The 8,449-nt window shown below is 45.9% G+C and overlaps 1 protein-coding gene across 35 annotated transcripts in view; it reads right to left on the reverse strand.

Annotated features, from left to right (window-relative positions):
- Positions 1–6,723, reverse strand: part of RAF1 (Raf-1 proto-oncogene, serine/threonine kinase) — an 83,208-nt gene extending 76,485 nt beyond the window's left edge. For 21 of the 35 annotated variants that reach the window (XM_077990049.1, XM_015130206.3, XM_028843092.2 and 18 more), the window contains exon 1: positions 6,357–6,661. The gene's annotated coding sequence lies outside the window, so the exon portion shown is untranslated. Of the gene's footprint in view, positions 1–2,977; positions 3,219–4,653; positions 4,875–5,259; positions 5,333–5,526; positions 5,875–5,906; positions 6,051–6,356 lie in introns of those variants that run through there. The other 14 variants (XM_077990025.1, XM_077990037.1, XM_077990045.1 and 11 more) reach the window with 8 other exon arrangements.
- Positions 6,724–8,449: the final 1,726 nt, after the last annotated feature.

Raw genomic sequence — 8,449 nt, forward strand, 5'->3', positions numbered from 1 at the left:
TTCTTCCATGTTGTAGTATACATCAATACATCCTTTCGTTTTATTACTAAGTAACATTCCATCATATAGCAGCGCCCCCTATATCCACAGGGAATATGTTCCAAGACTACCAATGAATGCCTGAAAACAAAAACAGTATACTATACTGTATATACTATGTTTTTTCCTATACATACATACCCATAATCAAGTTTAACATATAAATTAGGCACAGTAAGAGATTAATTATAATTAATAATAAAATAGAACAATTATAAGAACATACTATCATAAAAGTTACGTGAGGGCTGGGTGTGGTGGCTCACGTCTGTAATCCCAGCACTTTGGAAGGCTGAGGCAGGCGGATCACCTGAGGTAGGGAGTTTGAGACCAGCATGACCAACATGGTGAAACCCTGTCTCTACTAAAAATCCAAAATTAGCCAGGCGTGGTGGTACATGCCTGTAATCTCAGCTACTCAGGAGGCTGAGGCAGGAGAATCACTTGAACCCAGAAGGCAGAGGCTGTGGTGAGTCAAGATCGTGCCACTGCACTCCAGCCTGGGCAACGAGAATGAAACTCCATCTCAAAAACAAAAACAAACAAACAAAAAATTGATTGCCACTGCCTGCTGCTTCCCACTTATCAACAAAAAAAGTAAACAACTTCTAAATCATAAAGATTTTAAAACTGTAAACTAGCTTTAGGATTGTTAATCCCCACCCAGTAAAATTCCTTAGAATCTGGTCTAAAAATAAAACCATGTGTCAAGTGTTCCTCAAAAAATACTATGTGCACTGATTGGAATGTGATGCCAGTTAACATACTTTGTGAGTAATTTGCCGAACTTTAGATAGTCTAGGCCAAAACCAGTAACAAAGAAACAACACCCACTTGACATTTTCCTTGGTTAAGCTGAGATTCTAGGGGTCATTTTAGAAAAAAGGCAAACATCTGAAATTAACTAAAATCATTTAGAGCTACGCAAGTCATTCTGGGAGAAAAGAAGTTACAAAATGACTCACATATTGTAAAATTAAAGATGAAACCTTAAGGCCGGGCGCGGTGGCTCAAGCCTGTAATCCCAGCACTTTGGGAGGCCAAGACGGGCGGATCACGAGGTCAGGAGATCGAGACCATCCTGGCTAACACAATGAAACCCCGTCTCCACTAAAAATACAAAAAAATTAGCCGGGCGTGGTGGCGGCGCCTGTAGTCCCAGCTACTCGGGAGGCTGAGGCAGGAGAATGGCGGGAACCCGGGAGGCGGAGCTTGCTGTGAGCCGAGATCCGCCACTGCACTCCAGCCTGGGCGACAGAGCGAGACTCCGCCTCAAAAAAAAAAAAAAAAAAAAAAAAAAAAAAAAAAAAAGATGAAACCTTAATGTGTAATTAAGGAATTTTTACTTACAACTCTAAGGCAAGAAAAAAATACCCAGCCATTACTATCATGAGAATTACAAGGCAAGATGCCTGGGCGAGCCTGTAATGCCAGCACTTTGGGAAGCCGAGGAGGGTGGATCACTTGAGGTCAGGAGTTCGAGACCAGCCTGGCCAACATGGTGAACTCTCGTCTCTACTAAAAATACAAAAATCAGCCAGGCGTGGTGGCCGGCACCTGTAATCTCAGCTACTCGGGAGGCTGAGGCATAAGAATCCCTTGAACCTGGGAGGCAGAGGTTGCAGTGAGCCAAGATCGCACCACAGCACTCCAGCCTGGGTGATAGCACCAGATTTCGTTTAAAAAAAAAAAAAAAAAAAAAATTACAGGCAAGATAAGTTAGCCCCATACCAAAAGTATCGACTGAACTGCAACACAAATATCTAGTATTACATTTTGAACCCAGTCAGATGAGCAATTAGGAATTCTACCCTCCCATACACATACCAATAAAAGACCTAAACAACCTCATTCTAAATAAACCCAGTGTTCTCTGATTTTCCAATTAATTTACTCAAGGTAAGCAATTTTCCACCTCACAGTCATTTGTTTTGAAGAAATGACTCCCAAGATCTGCATAACTTAAAAACAAAAAACTAAGTCAAAGCTCAATTTCATGGTTTCACAAACCTCCTCACTGTCACATTAGTACATTGCCTTTCAAAGGCAATATTTAAAATTCTCTTCTGCAAGTCAACATTAAGGCATGCTGTTTGGCTAACAAGCTCCTCCCAAGATCAAGATTATTATGTATGGCCTATTATGTTCCTAACATGCAAACAAAAGTACTCCCTCATGTAACATTTTTTTAGGCAGTAGGTTACTAACAAAGATTTACCTGAAATTTAAATGTAGAATCATACATTTATTACTAATAGACTACCTGAAATAGTAGTTTAAAGTTATCAATTGTATTTTTCATTTCCTAAATATTCCAGTGCTTCTGGAAAAGTCAAATTTAACTTACAAGAAGTTGTTTAATCTTCAGAGCAAACAAATGGAATAAACTAAAAGCAACTAGTCTCAGAGCAACTGTTATATAATACTTGATGCTTAACGTTCTTCATCTTTTAGATACTTTTCATCAGAAATTACCAGCTTAATTTGCTTCTCACTGTTTTTTTCAGCTAAACCAAATCCCATAAAATATGCTCAAGCCTTCTATTGAAGGCACACTTTTTTTTTTTTTTGAGACAGGGTCTCTGTCGCCAACACTGAAGTACAGTGACATGAACATGGCTCACTGAACCTCAACCTCCCTGGGCTCAGGTGATCCTTTCACCTCAGCCTCCCAAGTTGCTGGGACTACAGGCATACTACACCATACCCTGCTAATTTTTTCTTTTTTTGTGTATGTATTTTTTGTAGGGACAGGTTTTCACCATGTTGCCCAGGGTGGTCTCAAACTCCTGAGCTCTAGCAATTCACCAGCCTCGGCCTCCCAAAGTGCTGGGCTTACAGGCATGAGCCCCCACAACTGGCTGATGTTTTTACAACTACTGACAAGACTTTAACAAAGGAATTCCACTATAATTTATAACCACGAAACACCACATACCAGTCAGGCACGATGGCTCACGCCTGTAATCCCAGCACTTTGCGAGTCCAAGGCAGGTGGATCAGGAGTTCAAGACCAGCCTGGCCAATATGGCGAAACCCCGTCTCTGCTAAAAATATAAAAATTGGCTAGGCGTGGTGGCAGGTGCCTGTAGTCCCAGCTGCTTGGGAGGCTGAGGCAGGAGAATGCTTAAACCCGGGAGGAGGCAGAGGTTACAGTGAGCCAAGATCATGCCACTGCACTAAAAAAAAAACCACATATCTTTAAAAGATAAGCCTTTAGTACAGAAACAGTAACAGGTTTATTTTTCCAAGTATCCCAGCATTCAACTGGGTCAAATGTTTATGCTGCATTTTAAACAGCTTAGCCCTTTAGTGATAAGGGTAAAAACAAGTCAAAATAATCCTGAATGTTCTTCAGTGGTATATAATCATCACAACGAAAGTAAGGTTTAGGAACTGCAACTGAAGTCTGTTAATTCCGTAATAGTCACTTTAGCATAAACATTAATCACAGTATTATACCTATTTTAGGAAAATTATGTTTATGGGGATGAAGATTTTATAACAGGTTGTTATCCAAGAAGTCAATACCAAGAAATAGTTTAAAAAATACACTTATTAAACTAAAAATACATCCTACACATTTTTTGGATGTTTGTTTTCTAGAGTCGTCCAATTTCTGTAAGACTGGGGAGTACATTATTTATATTTAAAATTTAGGCCAGGCACAGTGGCTCACACCTGTAATTCCAGCGAGGCCATGGGAGGCCGAGGTGGGCAGATCACTTGAGGTCAGGAGTTCGAGACCAGCCTGGCCAACACAGTGAAACCCCATCTCTACTAAAAATACAAAAATCAGCCGGACGTGATGATGTGTGCCTGTAATCCCAGCTACTCGGGACGGTGAGGCAGGATAACTGCTTGAACCAAGGAGGCGGAGGTTGCAGTGAGCCGAGATCGCACCACTGCACTCCAGCCTGGGCAAAAGAGTGAGACTCTGTCTCAAAAAAATAAAAAATAATAGGATAATAAAACAAATATTAGGAGAGTGTTTTACATTTATAAAGTTAACATTTTTGTGAGCAAGTATAACTTTAGGAGAATTTTTTGCAAGAATCCCCAGGAATATATGAGTTCAATTCATTCACCACTGTGTAAGTGCAAAACATTAAATGTTCTGCTGGCCAGGCGCAGTGGATCACACCTGTAATTTCAGCACTTTGAGAGGCTGAAGCTGAAGGATCACTTGAGCCCAAGAGTTCTATTGAAGGCATACTTTTTATTTTATTTTATTTTATTTTTTTTTTTTTTTGATGATTGAATAAACATGTTTATTTTACCAACCACTGATGAACATTTAGGGTTGCTGCCAATCTTTCACTACTATAAATCTTTGAAAATCTACCTTATCACATTTTTATTATAAATTACTGGAAGGCAAATTTCTAGGTAAAAAGCTATGCATGTTTTTCAGGCTTTCGATACATATCAGCAAATATATAACCTTTCCAGAAAGGTTGCTCTAAAGGCATACTTTTTAGACCAGTCTGGCCAACACAGTGCAACCCTCTCTCTATTATTAAAAAAAAAAAAAAAAGTTCTGCCTGGCCAGTGGCTCACCCCTGTAATTCCAGCAAGCACGTTGGGAGGGAGAGGTGGAGGCAGGAACATCACCTGAGCCCAGGAGTTTGAGACCAGCCTAGGCAACACCGTCAGACTCCATCTCTACTCATTTTTTTTTTTTAATTAGCCATGTGTGGTAGCACCTGTCTGTAGTCCCAGCTACTCAGGAGGCAAAGGCAGGAGAACTGCTTAAGCCCAGGAATTAGAGGCTGCAACTGAGCTACGATCATGTCACTGCACTCTAGCCTGGGTGACAGAGTGAGATCCTGTTCCTTTAAAAAAAAAAAAAAAAAGAAAGAAAAGAAAAAAAGTTTGAATTGTTCTGAAAAAATAAAAAAAACTAAAAAGTCATTAAGTTTAACAAACTAAATCTTTTCAATCACTATCAGCTTCAACATCGACAAAGGGAGAAAACTATCAGCAAGAATAAAGATTCAGCAAATCATATACAATAATCCAAATTCAATTAGTTCACCATCTACAACAAAATCCCCTCACAATTCTAGCAACTTTTATTTTTCTCTCATCTCTCACCATTTCCTTCCTGCACCCCAGGCAATTTGCTGCTCCCCAAACTCATCCCAACTCCCACATGTCTCTAAGCCTTTGTACCAGCTGTTTCCTGAGTTCCTCCTCACCTGGTGAGCACTTACTCACCGGTCTTTCAAAACTCGACGCTTAAGTCTCCTCGAGTATAGAAGCTTCCTCAACTCCTCCCCAAGGAAAACTAACTGTTCTAAATCCTCACAACACTTGGTAAGCCAATTCTTATCACACTGCATTGTTTTCACGCCTTAGGAGCGCAGGGAGGGCAGAATCTCTCCACTCAGCCCACAGAGGACCAGGCAAGCAGAAACGTTCAATGAACGTGCCTTGAATTCATTTCCTACTTCGATTAAGTGACCCCCTAGAACCCGTTCACACCTCAAGGAGACACAGAAGTTCCTATCCTTCTTCCCACCACAGAATGAATACCAGGGGCACACCCAGAGCCCTAGAAAGAGAACAATGAATGAACACGGCCGCCTCGCCTCTCACGACGTCCAAACTCCTCTCTCTTGGGTATCGACTCGCTCGCAGAGCCTCAGCAGCTGCAGAGCTGAAGCGTCCCGGCGGCTCTCGCTTCACACAAAAGGCAGCCCTGGCTCTTCGTTCCAAAGCGTCCTGAGGCCAATCCTCTATAAGCATCTCAAGACTTTCATTAATAACCCACAGAGTCCTGATACCCAAGGCTAGTCCTGATATCCAAGAAGAGAACCCTGTGACTTTGTGGTAGGGCACTGGCCAGTTTCCTCCTCTCTTACCCGATTCCTCACGTCCTCCCTAAAAGGGTGTCACCTGACTGAAGTATCCAGAGAAAGGTTGCGTGCAAGCCTGGGTCCCACAATCGACGGCCCAAGAGAAAAGGAATTGGCCCATCCAAGTGACAACAGACATGGGGCAACTCTGGGCGGATTTTCCCACTGCCAAATAATGAGGAATGCGCACTGGCACAGGGGTGGCGTTGGCACGTTTCCGCAAAACACAAGGAAATTTGAGTGGGATGTGGGAACTAGGCTCGCCGGCCATGACACCGGACTCCGGGGCCCCCGCCCAACGCTAACCGGGGTGACAGCGGCCTGGCCCAAGCCCTCCGCCCGGCAGCCGCGGGGCCGCTCCATCAGCGCCACCCAGGCCCGCTCGCCCTGGAAGCCGGTCCCTCAGTCCCGCCGCCCGGCTCCCCCGGCATCCACGACCCGGCCCCTGCCACCTACCTGAGGGAGCCAGGCCGCCCCAACGTCCTGTCGTCCGGTGGCAGCTTCTCGTCCGCTCCTCCTCCCCGCGGCGGGTGAGGGAGCGGGAGGCGGTCACATTCGGCGCGTCCCCAGCCCAGGGGACGGAGCCCCGAGTAGCCCCCGCATCGTAGCACACGCGCTCCGCGCCTCAGGGCACGCGCCCCAAAGCCCGGCCAGCTGACCCTTTTCGGGGCCCAAGGAATGCAGCAGAAAACCCTTTCCACCTCACAATCGTTCTCCTCTTACTCCCGCCATCTAAGATGGCGGCCCAAGCGCCCGCGATTAAGACTCTCGGGCGGCCACGGCAAGCGAGCCCTCGACTCGGTGCTCGTCCTCCCGACCTGCGACGCCACCGGCTCTCCGCTTCTGCGCTAGCCCTCCTGGCAGTCGACTTCTAACTTGGCTCGGGCATCCATCGCTCTGGCCTGAACACAGGCCCCGCCCCCGGGGCGTGGGCTCGCGATCTGGTGGCCGCCATTTCGGAGCTGAAGAGGTTAGGCGATGCTGGCTTATTCTCAGGAGGGGCACTCGGTAATCGAGAAGAGCCGGCTTTCGGCCAGCCAGGAGTGGCCAGAGGCCTAGAAGGGGAGAGGAAGGCCTGCCTGCCAGCATTGCAAGGCCCAGCGATCATCAGACGTGCCCCAGGACACAGAGCACAGTGTCCAACTTTGACTCTCCGGAGTCGGACACTTTAATGCCAAATTACGGCTCTGGCACTTGACAGCTATGTGGACAGTCCCTGAACCTTAAGCGGTCTTTTCCTCGTGTGTAAATTGGGGATTCATTTTTTTTCCCCCATCACATTAGCAAAGAGTTAGAAAAACTAATAATATTGATCCAAGGTACATTGAAACCTGTTGTGTGCCCTCTCAGCGCTATCAGAGTGGAACTTGGACATTTTAAAAGTATGTATCCTTCCTCCCGGCAGTTTCACTTCTAGACATGAATTCTAGAGAAATAAGTAAACATATACACAAAAAGTTATGTGTGGAGATGTTTAATGCCATATTTGCATTCTCGAGAAATACTGGGGGTGAAATGTAGATTAACAGGAAACTGGGCCGGGCGCGGTGGCTCAAGCCTGTAATCCCAGCACTTTGGGAGGCCGAGACGGGTGGATCACTAGGTCAGGAGATCGAGACCATCCTGGCTAACACGGTGAAACCCCGTCTCTACTAAAAAATACAAAAAACTAGCCGGGCGAGGTGGCGGGCGCCTGTAGTCCCAGCTACTCAGGAGGCTGAGACAGGAGAATGGCCCGAACCCGGGAGGCGGAGCTTGCAGTGAGCTGAGATCCGGCCACTACACTCCAGCCTGGGCGACAGAGCGAGACTCCGTCTCAAAAAAAAAAACAGGAAACTGGTTAAGAGAACGCTGCTACATCCAATCTGGGTTGTCATCCATCCAAGAATGAACTAGATATAATTACTGAATTTATTTATTTATTTTTTTATTTTTTTATTTTTATTTTTTTTTGAGACGGAGTTTCGCTCTGTCGCCCAGGCTGGAGTGCAGTGGCCGGATCTCAGCTCACTGCAAGCTCCGCCTCCCGGGTTCACGCCATTCTCCTGCCTCAGCCTCCCGAGTAGCTGGGACTACAGGCGCCCGCCACCTCGCCCGGCTAATTTTTTGTATTTTTTAGTAGAGATGGGGTTTCACCGTGTTAGCCAGCATGGTCTCGATCTCCTGACCTCGTGATCCGCCCATCTCGGCCTCCCAAAGTGCTGGGATTACAGGCTTGAGCCACCGCGCCCGGCCAATTACTGAATTTAAAACAACAACAAAAAGGGCCGGGCACGGGGGCTCACTGCTGTAATCCCAGCACTTTGGGAGGCTGAGGTGGGCAGCCTGAGTTCGGGAGTTCGAGACCAGCCTGACCAACATGGAGAAACCCCGTCTCTACTAAAAACACAAAAATTAGCCGGGCGTGGTGGCGTGCGCCTGTAATCCCAGCTACTCAGAAGGCTGAGTCAGGAGAATCGCTTGAACCCGGGAGGCAGAGGTTGCAGTGAGCCGAGATTACACCATTACACTCCAGCCAAAGCAAGACTCCATCTCGAAAAAATAAATAA

The sequence above is a fragment of the Macaca mulatta genome, chromosome 2 (assembly GCF_049350105.2).
Source record: "Macaca mulatta isolate MMU2019108-1 chromosome 2, T2T-MMU8v2.0, whole genome shotgun sequence".
NCBI classification, from domain to species: Eukaryota; Metazoa; Chordata; class Mammalia; order Primates; family Cercopithecidae; genus Macaca; species Macaca mulatta.